Source organism: Canis lupus, chromosome 34 (genome assembly GCF_011100685.1).
Source record: "Canis lupus familiaris isolate Mischka breed German Shepherd chromosome 34, alternate assembly UU_Cfam_GSD_1.0, whole genome shotgun sequence".
NCBI classification, from domain to species: domain Eukaryota; kingdom Metazoa; phylum Chordata; class Mammalia; order Carnivora; family Canidae; genus Canis; species Canis lupus.
This window is the reverse complement of record NC_049255.1, coordinates 24,848,850-24,862,527: the sequence shown is the minus strand read 5'-3', so window position 1 is coordinate 24,862,527 and position 13,678 is coordinate 24,848,850. Positions and strand designations below refer to the sequence as shown.

The 13,678-nt window shown below is 39.1% G+C and overlaps 1 long non-coding RNA gene across 1 annotated transcript in view; it reads left to right on the top strand.

The window, feature by feature from the left end:
• Positions 1–205: 205 nt before the first annotated feature.
• Positions 206–13,678, top strand: part of LOC119867450 — a 29,456-nt gene continuing 15,983 nt past the window's right edge. Inside the window, exon 1 of the long non-coding RNA XR_005383561.1 lies at positions 206–272. This is a non-coding gene — a long non-coding RNA (uncharacterized LOC119867450). The remainder of the gene's footprint in view (positions 273–13,678) is intronic.

The following is a 13,678-nucleotide window of genomic DNA, read 5'->3' as shown; positions in this document are numbered from 1 at the left end:
ATTATATTCTAATTGCTATGGGATGACTTTGAAGGATTTTAAGAAATTTTATTTCTCACAGTAACCTGTGAGGTGGATGTTATCTTTGTTTTATAAATCGGCAAACTTGGAGATATTTGGAGATTTACCTAAGGATACACAGCGGATGAGCAGCAAGATTCCAGTCTTCAGCGTCCTAATCTAGATTTATTTCTCTATCTACTATAGATGGAGCTGGAAATAAACACACAAAGGAGGAAAACAGTACAGCAGTAGGTGACTATTATATGTGCGTAAGTATAATAGATGAGTTCCCTGGGGCACACCCAGAAGGTCCCTTCATTAGGGGAAGTCCTACAACTATTTGGGTCCACTGGAATGAGATTCCAAATCAGTCAGGGCCTTTAGCTTAGATTTAAGACAAATATTCTATTGAAGTTACTATTGAATATTTAGCATTGATGGATTTCTCCTGACAGATTGCTTTGGGAAAGTAATCAGGTGAACACCAAAGACTAGGGGATGAGGAAGTGTCACAATCATCAAGCCATGAACTGTGCTCCACTTAGTCTTTCCACCATAGCCTCCCACCTCACACAGATCTATGGATGGTAACCCACCGTTGTCACTAAGAAGGAAAAAGTGCCTCCAACATACTCTAAAATCTAAATTATTCATAATATAATTACAGTCAAACTTTCCCTTTTCCTCACCCTCCCTAAGGCAAATTTCATGGGACTCATTTTCCATTCATTGATTCATGGAGCATTTTACTGTGCTATATGCGCTGGGCCCTGAATGAGGTGTGGGCATGACAGTATCACATAGCCGGGGATTTTCAGGCTCTCGCAGACCAGAGGTCACAGATCTCTTAGATCTGCCACCCCGTGCCTCCTTTTGTCTCTATTGCTCCCTTTCACTTGGTTCCAACTGTACAAAAGTTTTGCAGGTGGGGCACCTGAGTGGCTCAGTCGGTTAAGGGTCTGACTCCTGATTTCAGCTCAGGTCATGGTCTCAGGGTTGTAAGAATCAAGCCCTGCATCAGGCTCTGTGTTGGATGTGGAGCCTGCTTCAGAGTCTCTCTTCCTTTGTCCATCCCCCCTTCCTCGGCCCCTGCTGGCATTTGCATGTGCACGCATTCTCTCCCACTAAAAAAAAAAAAAAAAAAAAAAAAAAAAAAGTGTTGCAGAAAAACAGAATAGTATCATTTGTGTCTTTGCCTCATCCCCCTTAAGAATATTATTCATTGCCATTCAGACTTGATGATCCTCAGGGGCATCAGGAAGAGAATATAGATATGGTTCCCTAATTGTCCCTTAATTTGTGTATGTTAGAGAATGGCCTGTCCTTATTATCTTCTACTATTTTCAGCTAACTACTATCACACCTTCACTTTCAAAAATATTTCCTCTTAAATTGTTTTCCCTCCTCTTTCTTGCCTACCCTGCTTCCCAGCACTCCCGTGGCTCTTGTCCAGATGAGGTCGAGCTCACCTTTCCGACTTAGAATTTCTCTCTTTTTTTGCAATTAATTATGATTCATTGGTCTTTTGATCACGTAGCTTTCTCTCATGAATTAGAAATCCAAAGTGCTTGATACTGCTCCAACAAAATTTATATATACTATGGGTATTTTTATTGCATTATGTGGTTTAAAAAGGGACTGGCAAGAAGCTGTAAGAATGGTTATTAAGGAATTACAGCTGAATGGGAGACACCTGTGAACAGCCAGGACCCATCATGATTGCAACCTTTTCCATACATTTGCCATTAGGTTATGCTAATACTCAGACTCAAAGACTGCTATATTTGAAAGAGCCTTAGAGATTATCTAAACGTGTCATCATTTTATGCTGAAGGAAACTGAGACATGGTGTAGAAATAACCACTAGAACTACTATAACTTTAAACTGTGGAGAAAATTAAAAAAAAAAAAAACTGTGGAGAAAATCATTCCATATATATGGAAAATTTAAAATAAGAGGTACTTATAAGAGGATTACTCTCATCTGTCTTGCCATCCTAAATCCTACTTATTCATCTTCCCCAAACCATCCTATACCCAGAGTGATAACTCTTTCTTCCTCTTGCTACGTTTGCCCCATCAATATGACAGTGGGATGCTCTCCCCAATGCACTCCACTTCAATGCTGGAAATGACACCATCCCTCAACCCCAGCCCACTTGCTGGAGCCCTGATCAGAATCTATAATCAATGTCAGGATCCTGCTTCAAAAATGTCCTATTGCTTAGAATCATAAATCAACACCCTCCTCCCTTATTTGATGAGCACAGTTTATCACCTACAGATTGGTTAACAAAGCAAGTCTACATTGTACACATATTGTCACACTCTAGAGATTATATTTAAACTCCTGGCCAGGCCATCTCCTCCCCAAGGACAGCCTTAAGGCTATGTTTATACTTCACTCAGTTCCAACTCCTTCTCCTCTCCCTTGGCCTCATAACTGAAGACCTCCCAAGCTAGCAGGCAGAGGCCATATAAGTTACAGTGGTTAAGAAAATATGTGCAAGTTCTAGGTGGAGACTCGTACTTAGCCTTTGCCAAGTTTATTCTTTGTGATATTTCCCATTGTTTTCCTTTGCCCACTTCATAGCCCTCAATCAGAAGGCACCTCAGTTCCTTGTACTTTAGCATCACTGGCAGGGTGTGTTTTCTTCAAGAGAGATTGACACTGTAAGCCGTATCCTTTAGTTAGGTGGTTCACAGGCCTCAATGTGCATTAGAATCACCTGGACATCTTTCTACTGATGCACAGGCCCCATCGTGCTTCATTAAATCTAAATCTCAGGGTATGGAGTCAGGTACTAGCATCGCTTAAAACCTCTTGAGGAGATTCAGAATTTCAGCCAACACTAAGAAACACTGTCTGGTTACAAGCTGTTTGGGGTTTGAAGCATTGTGAATATTGAGTGAGTAACATTTCTTTGGGCAGGATCTTCTGGAACCCCTAAAACTATACTACACAAACCAGTACTACATACTGGTATATTCTAAATGAATTTTGCTGAAGGACTATGAGATTTAACATGAAAGGCTTCCAATTTCTTCTTTAGGAGTTTCTGAAAGAAGAATTAAATTCACAGTTGATTTTTAAGAGGGAGCTTAAAGTATTCCACCGGTTGGCCCCAGCCAAAGGCAAGGAAGAATTGGCAGGTGTTTGGAACAAACAGAACCAGCAAAAGAAATCTCAAAGGAGGGGCCAGGCATCACCTCCAAGAGAATTGGTTCATGAATCCTATTTGGTTCAAAGGCATAAGGCAAGAACTAAGAGGAGTTTAGCCTATGGGAAGAGGTTGGGTATAAGATAGACATTTGGGAATATGGGGTAAAATCAGTTCACTCAAAGACTCTCTGAGGATGACAGGGGATGATGGGAGTTGGGGTTCAGGAGCAAGGTGACAGTGGAGGTGCACAGTGACTGGTCCGGGTAGAAGATAGACCTTCATTTCAGGCCCCAGGGCTTTGGAGGGAGTGGGGGGGAAAAAAATTCCCAAGAGATTAGAATAGAAGGAGGCAGAGGCATTTTTCAGCAGTGGGGAGATTTCAGCTTTGGAGAACTACTGAACTTAACATGCTGAGACTAATGCCAACTCCACCAATCCACAAGGGAAGGTTATTAGCACACTGATCTGCCGGCCCCTAGTTAGCTCCAGGAGAGGAGTGAGAATAGCCAGCAGAGAATCTGAGGTTCATTATCCAGAGCTGAGACATTGTTGAGCGGAGGCAGAGCATAACTTCAAAGATACCAGTGGCCAAGGACCATCTCGAGCTTGCCACAGTGGGCCAGATGGGAACGACAGCCTTTTTATTCGGATATTATGTGAGGAGCTGACAATGAAGGCTAGAAAACTTGAGGGCACATGGGGAAATAGATATTTAAATGCTTTGGTATCATGAATGAACGAAAAACATTTTAGTGTTTAGATGGAATAACCAGAATGTCTCTGTGACAGAGTGAATTAGTTCCCTGTCACTGGAGATGTTTGTCTTCAATCTGAATGTCTAACTACGTGCTCTCCTTTCAAGATACCATTCAGCAACTGCAGGATATCCTACCACCAAACAAGGTTGAGCACTAAGAACGAAGGAAAAGAAAGAATTGGGAGATGAACAGAAGAAAATCCCAGGATGACAGTTGTGTAGCAGGCCTAGTGCACCAGTAGTCCATGCTGAGGAAGGATGAAGAGCTCAGAAAGGTGGTCTACAGGAAAAAAAGAAGTGGGGTAAAGGGCTCAGTAGAATGCAATACCCTCAGATTGGGTGTCAATGTTTGCAAAGTTTTTTTGATGTATGGAGTCAAAATTTAAGTAGTCATAATGGTCATTTTTTAACCATAATCTATGATAGAACTACATTACAAAGATGGGGTTGCGAGGAGGTAGAGGGTGTATAAGGACACTAAACTCATCTAAAATAACAGAAACTCAGGAGTTATCATTTAAGACAGAGAAATTAAATACACAATATCAGCATATTTACAAAAATAAAGGTCACTACCAGAAAAAAAAAAAAACACTAAAAAGAATAAAATTGTTCCTTTTGGGAGCATGCAGCTGTGGGGTAGAGGACAGCTATTCTTTATCAAGACTATGTCAGTATTATTTCATTTTTGTTTTAACTGGATGCATGGATTTCTTTGGTTAAAAACAAAACTTAATAATAGTAATTTAAAGATACAAGAAACAGAAGAAATGAATCTTGCAGAGGAAATTCTGACAGACAGCTACATCAGATGAATTTGTTCCCAAATGCCCATGCTTCTAGGTCCTCTCTCCTTTTTCTTAAGCATGTGAGCTAGAGAGGTTGAGGGGGAGAGGAGGTAACACAAATTGTGTGGGGGAGCACAGAAATCAGGAGTAGGACATAATCTCGCTCTAGTTCACCTCAGTGCTCATGCTGAAGTCCAAGTCTGGCTGCCCAGGGAGTGTGGAAGGCCGACCCGACCCTAACACCCTGCGTGTGGCTGGGAAGAGTTACAAAGAAATGCCCCATGGGTGTTCGGGGCATTTGGCCATAGACCAGCTCTAGCATCATGAGGTTGATTTTAATGGCCTATTGATAATGTAAGAGAGCAGCCTTTGTTCTCAAAGTGGTGCCTTTGTGGATTTGGTATCTCTCTCTGCTTCCACAGAGACTTGAATCCAATAACCTTAGCCACATACAGGCCAGTGGTCACCCCATGGCAATTATTAGGGACTTAAGTACTTGGGCTTTGGATCAGACATGCCTACATTCAAGTCCTGGCTCCGTCACTAACTAGCTGTGTGGTCTTTGGCATTTTGCCTAATCTCTAGTTTCCTCAACCATCAAATGATGATGGCAACCATATCTATCTCACTGAGATTTGGGGGGAGAAAAAATAAGATAATTCATGTCAAGTGCTCAGTGCAGTGCTTCATAAATCTTAGCAATAAGTACTAGCTTTCCTGTGATTCCAATCCCTTGTTCTTCTGTTGCCTGTCCAGTTAAATGCCCTGACCAGGCAGGGCACTCTTCCAGCCTCCTAGAATGGTACAGAGCACACTGCCTCTATTCAGTACATGCTAATTATGTGATGACCAGCAAGATGATGTGGCCAATAGTCTCTTCTCTGGCACTGAGGCACTCTCATGGAAAAATCTACCTCCCTCTGCATAAATGTGGTGCTGAGCAACATAGCATTCCCAGAAACCATCCTGACCCCTGACACTTGCATGGGAAACAGAAATGCTGGTTTCTCTGCATTTGTTAATCATGAAAATACTCTGGCTTGACGAGGCTGAAATGCATGCCACATGAGAAAGAGAAACCTGTGTTGTCTTTGGGAGTGCCAACGATGTTATGCCCCATGTTCTGCACAAAAGGAAAGAGAACAAAAAAAGAGGAACCAGCTGCCTTCTGAGTTGCAGAATACCTGAAACATCCGCCAAGGAAAGGGAAAGGAAATCTCTATATTATAGTCATGCAGTGCACAACCTCACCTTTCCAGAACGTCACAAATACATATACTAACTCCGCATGCATACCTCTCAGTCAAAAAGACAGTGATTAGCCTTGAAATCCTGGAGATCCTGACTTTTCCTCTGTTTCTGTAATTCCTCCTCATTGCTCCCACCCAGGTTCTTCAAGCTTCCCCTTGATCACTATAGGTTTTCCCCAACTGTTCTGAGCATCTGTGGACATGCCTTTCTGGAATAGCAGCCTTCTTAGTCACAGTGGGGCAAGTTGTCCCATTTCTCCCTCTCCTCCCTACTCAGGCAGCCATCTTTGGAGCAGGAGTGTCACCAAAGTTCCTCCCACCTACCAGCCCCTCTCAGAAGCATACCTTATGTCCTTTTTTTTCCTAGTCTCCCACAGCCTCGGAACATTCCAGCAGCAGATTTTTTTGTATGTGTAAGACATTACTCTTTGAGAGATTTTATATCATCTTATCCCTTTTGTAAATTAAGTGTCTGCTGCTGGATATCTACAAGTTCTCCAGCTTTCTGGTGTCACTCTTTCTTTTTATATTAAACTAGAAATGCCCCAAACCCCATTCCATTAACTCTGAAAGCCCAGGACATCACACCAATATCCTTCTCGTCAGAAGGGGTTTATGCTTCTCTCAGTATTCTTGGGAGGCTTTCTCTTCTTTGTGTCTTTGGATTTCTTCTGCTGAATTCTTGATTCTTAATCTCATGTCACTCCTGCAAATGCTGTCCCCTTTTTATAGCACTTTGTCCCATGAAAGCAACACCTTTCTTCCTTCATCCTCTAAAATCATCACGGATTCTATGTGTACATCAAATTCTACCAAAAGTTGGAAGCAACCTAAGATCTTTATGACAAACACTTAGGAAAGGCTTGGCTGTACTAAAATTATTTTTTACTCTTTTATTGGGACCCTTTCTAGGCAAGATATTCTAAAATGGCAGTTTGTGGCCCAAATACAGTCCATGGACATATTTTGTTTGGATAGCACAGAAATAACATTAAGTTTTAATTAGTTTCCAACATTTTAAAAGGAGGAGCTTTTTCAGATTTTTGCCTTTCCTTGGAAGACTGGGAGATGAGAGGGTACTGAAGCCCCCACCTCAGCATGATGATAACTGGCTGGAGCTGAGTGCCAGGCCCAGGACTTGCCCCCAGCAGAACCATCACCCCTAATCTATCATCTTACCTAGCTCTGTACCAGCATGGGCCCTGGTGGGGAACAGTTTCTAAATTTCTCTTTCCACTTTCCTTCTCTCTTTTTCCAAGGTCCAATTTTTTTTTTCCTCTGGCAAACAACTCTAGCATTCTTGTCTTCGGTCTTGCAGAGCATTTAATTCTCTTTGAGGCCACCCTGATCACCTAAACTGGCACCAGTCACCCCATCCTTTCACAACCAAAAAGGCCTAGTGAGATCTTCAAGATGTTTTCCTCAATACAATTTATCCACCTTGATATAAATTGTGTCATTCCTGTACAGGGCAGAAGTATCTGTGGTCATTTGGTTTAGAAATTCCTCCTAAATCATATGGCTAATTAGTGGCAAAGCCAAGGCTCAAATTCAGTCCTCCTGATTCCCAGCCCAATACCCCCTTATGTACCCATTAATGAACCTTGATGCAGTCCATAACCTGGGAGAGCTTTATTTTGGGAGGCAGATTTAGAGAGGAGTAGAGAAGGAAGCATCTCTGCCAGCTGGTGATCATGGACATTTATCAGCCTGTGAATCTTCTCCTTTCAGTAAGGAAGTAGGCAGGCTGCCACTCTTCCTTTTTACACAGTTTTGGCTTTCTCTGGTACTTTTTAAATCAGAACATTCAGGCTGCCAAAGAACCCTGGAGACCACCTAGCCCAACAGTCCAATTTTATAAATGAGGAAATTGAGGTCACTTGCCCTTTTGAGCTTAAAATGTCCTTTTTAAGCAGAGCATGCTCATTTTACCTGTACACAAATTGCTGGACAAGGTACAGTGAGTATTTTGTCATAAATCTTTAAGTAGAGAATTTCCAAGATGGATTTGAATAATGATAGAAAATACAGCAAAACAGCTTAGGTGACAATAACAATAAGGTACACTAGAAACAATTTTATTGTTTAGTGAACTGTGGAGAAAGCACTTTTGCATCTCTTAAAAGTGCTGTCAGGCATTAACTTATTAATCCTCAAAGTAGCACAAAAATCTTATTCAGAAACACCTACTTTCCTAAAGCCACTGAATGCCAAGAAAAAGAAATAGTATCACTGTGAATATCTAGATTTGAAAAATAGCTAAAGAGGTTTGCAAAAGACATCATAGGTGGGGTTTAACCCATATGGTGTTAGAACAAATGAGTGAAGCAGAGAAAGACATTAAGGATCTAGTCTCAGCCCACACTCACCACGAGGGGAAGTCATTCTGGGCCCAGAACTCCTGAGGATACCAGAGCAGAGCTTCTCACATTAGCTGTGATGGAGGACAGTTGTCAAGCACCTCCAAATAAGGTTTTCAGATTTAGCAAATAAAAATACAGGACACCTGGGTCATCTGGTTGGCTTAGTCAATTAAGCATTGGACTCTTGATTTTGACTCAGGTCATGATCTCAGGGTCATGAGAGGGAGCCCCACACCAGCTCCACACTGAGCATGGAGTACACTTGAGATTCTCTCTCTCTGCCCCTCTCCCCGCTCATGCTCTCTCACTCTCAAATAAATAAGTCTTTAAACACAAGACACTCAATTAAACTTGCACTTTAGATACAGAAACCTGAGACAATTTTTAGTAGAAATATGTCTCTAAAGATTCTTGGGACATAGTTCTGTTAAAATACTATTCATTATAATCTGCAATGCAAATTTAACTGGGCATCCTGAATTTTATGTGATAACCCCATTTCCGCCTCTAGTCCATCATGGAACAATACCCAAAGAAATGAAATGACTATACATGGACAGAAATAGCTTGCACCTGTGTGACTCTCCACTGAGTAGAACAACTGATCTATTTCCTCTTTATTGAGATGCATCCACTGGTCATATGCTTAGGTGTCAGAGCAAAGTCAAATTGCTATAAACATGTCTAAGCATTTACTCTCAATTTCTATACTTATATACCCTGGACCAAGAACAAATACTTTGCCTACTGTCATTTGTGGAGCAAAGTGGAAGATTCACCTGTTTCCAGCTCTACCTCTTCCCAGGTGAACAAATCCACTTAGGCATGAGTATTTCACAGTCTCTGATGATCTATAAAATGACAATTACTGTAATTGTGCCTAATGTTGGCTTTGTGCCTCATACAGACTCAAGTACCCTATGTACTTGAGATAATAGCAATGGAAAAATGCTTCCACATCTAACAAAAAACACCAAAGAGAAAGAGATGAAAATCTAAATATTTGATTATATTAAGAAACATCAAAGTTGTAATTTCAAGAGGATTCAGAACTTGTTAGACTCTCTTATACCTATTATGTTGTTTAGAAATGCTTTCACAAAAAAAAAAAAAAAATGCTTTCACATTGAAGGCTACATGAAGGTAGGGCCTGGATGAGTACCTTAAATCTTTGAGAGTAGTGATTATAAAGATATTAAACTAGCCCTGATTATACTTTTTTTGTTTGTTTACTGTATGTGATTGCTGTAAGATTCAAAAAAATTATGTGAAATGCTAAATGACTCATCAGTGTCTATTTTCTGTAAGAAAATGTTAGTGTACTTAAAATTTGTCTTTTAAAGGAAAAGGTAAAGGTCAATTTTTGCCATTTGACCTGGCAAATTTTGTATGTGTATATATGTGTACATATAAACATATACATACACATATTAAATTTCCAGAGCTGGAGAGACTGTGGACACATGTACACTTACACAACTTTCTTAATCCTAGATCTCACTTCCACTGCCCTTCTGTCTGCCAATCAAAATCTGTTCCCTGGAAAGGAACTATTAATTTTTTTTTTTTGGTTCAGGTGTCCAGATTTTAATAGGTGAGTTGGTGGGAATATTTGATTATTTGTCCTAGAGGTGGGGCAACAAAGAATGATCTTATTGTGTTGTCTAAAGATGGATAACGTAACAGAGAAATAAAAATTGTAACAGGGGGAACAGAGTAAGTCCAACAAGGCAAAGGCTTAATGGAAGTAGCAAAGTCAACTAACTCTCAGAAGAAACAGCGTGAAAAACAGGTTAGTTCAAGAAGTTCAGGACTTGTGGAAGATTCTGTCTGAGAGAGAGCCTCTGTCCTGTGGCTACATGCACAGAATGGGAAGGCTGGCACAACAGCATCAGGGAACATATTCTGCTGGATAGTAGGTATGAATGATTGAGACTATATTGAGATAACTTCTTGAAATGAATCAAGGTACTTTTTCTTTTGCATTTCCTCATACAAAACCTTCCCTTTATTCATCAGAGACATCCATTACTTTGGGGGAAGATTGATATAATTTTAATAGAAATACAAAGAGAGTTGGTGCTCAGATTTTGAGTTCCAAGACAGATTCTTGATGCCTACTTCACAGGTAATAATTATGAAAGCCAAAGCTGGATGCTTTCTATTTTAAAGGGAAAGAGAAATTTTTGTAAATCAAAAGGCAAAGCCCTAATGGAACTGAGCACAAAATATATCCACCAACAAAAGACTGGAAAAAGAATAGAGGTGGCATCAGTTTCCTATCACAAGAAGGACTGGGTTATTGAGGCTCTCTCTCCTGCTAAAAGCATATAAAAATATTATATATATATATATTTTTAAATTTAATATCTAGCTGATCCTGATAAAAAGAAAGTGCACTTTTCAACATTCAGAAACCAAGATGGAATTTAAAATAAGACAGGTATCAAAAGCAAAATGTACCAGACAATTAAAAAGAGAATTTTATTCAGGCTATTGTGATAGAGATAAGGTTCGTTAATGAGAAACATCTCAAAAAAAAAAAAAAAAAAAAAAAAAAAAAGGAAAGACATCTAAAGATTTATCAAGACACATAAACAAAGACTTATTCCTAAATCTTATGGGGATCATGGGAAGGGTGGAGTCTGCTCTAATCTGAATCATTGAGGAAAGGTGGAGGTGGGTTTTATCTTGAAATGTGCCAGGACCTGCTACTAGTCTTTTGTAGCTGGCTGGTTAGAGTTAACCTTTCTTTCAGAACATAAAAGAGTTGGGAAGGTTTCTTAACTGTAATTATTTTCTGGCAGCGCAGGGCTAAGATAAAGTTCAACCTTGTCGGCACTCCCTTTCCAAACAACTCACAGGCAATCAGAAACCTTCTGATTGCGTGAAGTAGGGTCTAACAAATAGTCTCTGGTTGTTGGCATTTTTCCTGCAAATCAATTGAAAAGCTGTTTAGAGGTGATGGCAAAGGTCAGTTGTTTTAGAGTCCTACTGATCAGGCATCTTAAAAGGGGGATGTGCAAAATGGAAAGGGGAAATATTATCATAAAGGGTTGTTTCAAAGTGAAAGCTAGGAGTTCAACCCTGAGGGTCACTGGTACAGTGGATTCCAAGAAGTCAGTGAAGAAAAATCTTTCAGTTATGCAACACCACTCACTGAGTTTCTTAACTCTCTCCAGCTACGAGATCCATGCACTCAGTGACCACGTCCACTTTAGTTCCTAAATAACTGGTAATATCTGATTAAAGGAGCATGATTCTCAGCTATTTCATGCAAGGCCTTGGTGGCAAAACCACTATTTCCAATGCTTGCCACCAAGGAAAGCAGATTTCTGTGGAACTTATGCAAATAACTATATTGGCCATGAAAAAGTATCCTGGATAAGAGTCTCCAAATTGTGGAGCTATCAATCAGGGAGGAAAAGATGACATTTATAAATATTTCATCACTTTACAAAAGCATAATCTACTGAATTGTCATAAATTATAGATAGCTTAAGAGAAAAGATCAAAAGGACTTCTAATATATCCAGAAAATAAAACATTAACACATGAATAATATTCCAAACAATACCCATAGTCATCCTTCATCATGTCATTGACATAAATTAGTTCCTTGTTCTGCTTGATCTTGTGTTAGCATTCTCATGAATCCACTTGCTTCTTGACTGAATTTCTAGAAATCTCGACTCAATCCACTGGTAGGGTTCCAAAGTTGTTTAAATGAGACGATACCATAAGAAGCCTGGACTTAGAAGTATCTGGCACAGTCTTTGTCCACAGAGCTCTGACAAAGTCCATTTTTGCTGAAGACAAAGCCCCCTAGCCTGTAGCTGATTGCAAGTGCTTTCAGGGAAGCATCAGAATAGAACAAAAAACTGTCTGCAGATGACAAAAGATGTAAAATAGTTTTGTTTATTACTGATAATTTTCAAAAGTGGAAGATCTGATGAGTATTCATTTCATGAATAATGCATCTGGCCAGGAAAATTGGTTGTTTCTATAGCATGCAAAATAAGACAACAAAATTTTTAAAATTGGACAAAATATCTCTACACATAATGATTAACCTTATTTCTACAGAGGAGTGAATATTGCATCTAATTCATTAAAATGGATAAATATAATCTTTTACAGCAAAAAACAGGTTCAGATGTAACATAGAATAATTCTGAGAAATAATATACAATAAATATACCAAGTGGACATACCAAAACTGTAATTAGAATATACCAAGAATTTCAAGTAAAGAAATTCTATAAGTCTGGAGTGATTCTAAGTATCCATGAAGTTCATGAGGTAAGTTCATGAACTCCTACTGAAAACCACTAGCCTGGAAGATACTAGATTAAAATTAATGAAGTAAAATTGATACCAAGTTAACATCTTTAAAAATAACTAAAATGATAACTCAATACATTGTTGTTTGTTGACTGAGAAAGCAACACTACAGGTCTGAAAGGAAACATATCATGGATAGTGAGGGCAAATCTCTAGGAAATTTTCATGCAGCATACAATTTCTGAAATATTCTTCTTAACAACATTTTTTTCCATACAAACTTAACCTAAGGAGGGCTAAATATCTCTCCTGATTTGACAATGTTTCTCATGCAACTTATCAATAGTAACATATCAAATAAGCCTAATTATTTCTAGCACCACTCTTTTTATAAGATGGAAGAAAAAAGTCCTTTGTGATTTTCCAAGGACCTTCTGGGAACTATCAAAGACAGTTTTAGGCCCAAAAGATATTAGATAGAATTGAATTTTGGAAAAGCAAAATATCAAGATTGTCAGCATATTTGAACTTGATGAAGATAGGATCATGGGTCTTACCACGATAAAATTTTAAAGTTAAAAAAAAAAAAAAAGAACCATGCATGATTGAGAAACAATACTTAGCTACCTATTGAACTAAGTGACAATAAAATATTGCAAAAGTAAACCCAAGAGATAATGTGATTGTAAAGACTTTTAGCTTTTTCACATGTGGGAAATTTTTGCTTTCTTAAATAATCAAGAACAAAGTCAATACAGACCATAGATGTGATTCTAGTCAAACAAAGAATCTTCACTATCTAGGCAGATTTTACAGAAAATAAGAAAATAATGATTTACAACCTCTCAGTAAGAGTAGATCAAAACTCCGGGAAAAAGATCACTCCAAGAGAGAGAAAACCAAACTCTAGTAATGCATCAATATAATATTTGCTATTATAGCTTTTTGGAAAAAATTACAAATAAACTCATCAAACTTTAGCTTTGGCTATGGCAAAGTTCTCTTTCTATGAAAGTTCTACTGATTTCTATATCCACACACATCCCTTACAGAACAACTTCTCAGGATG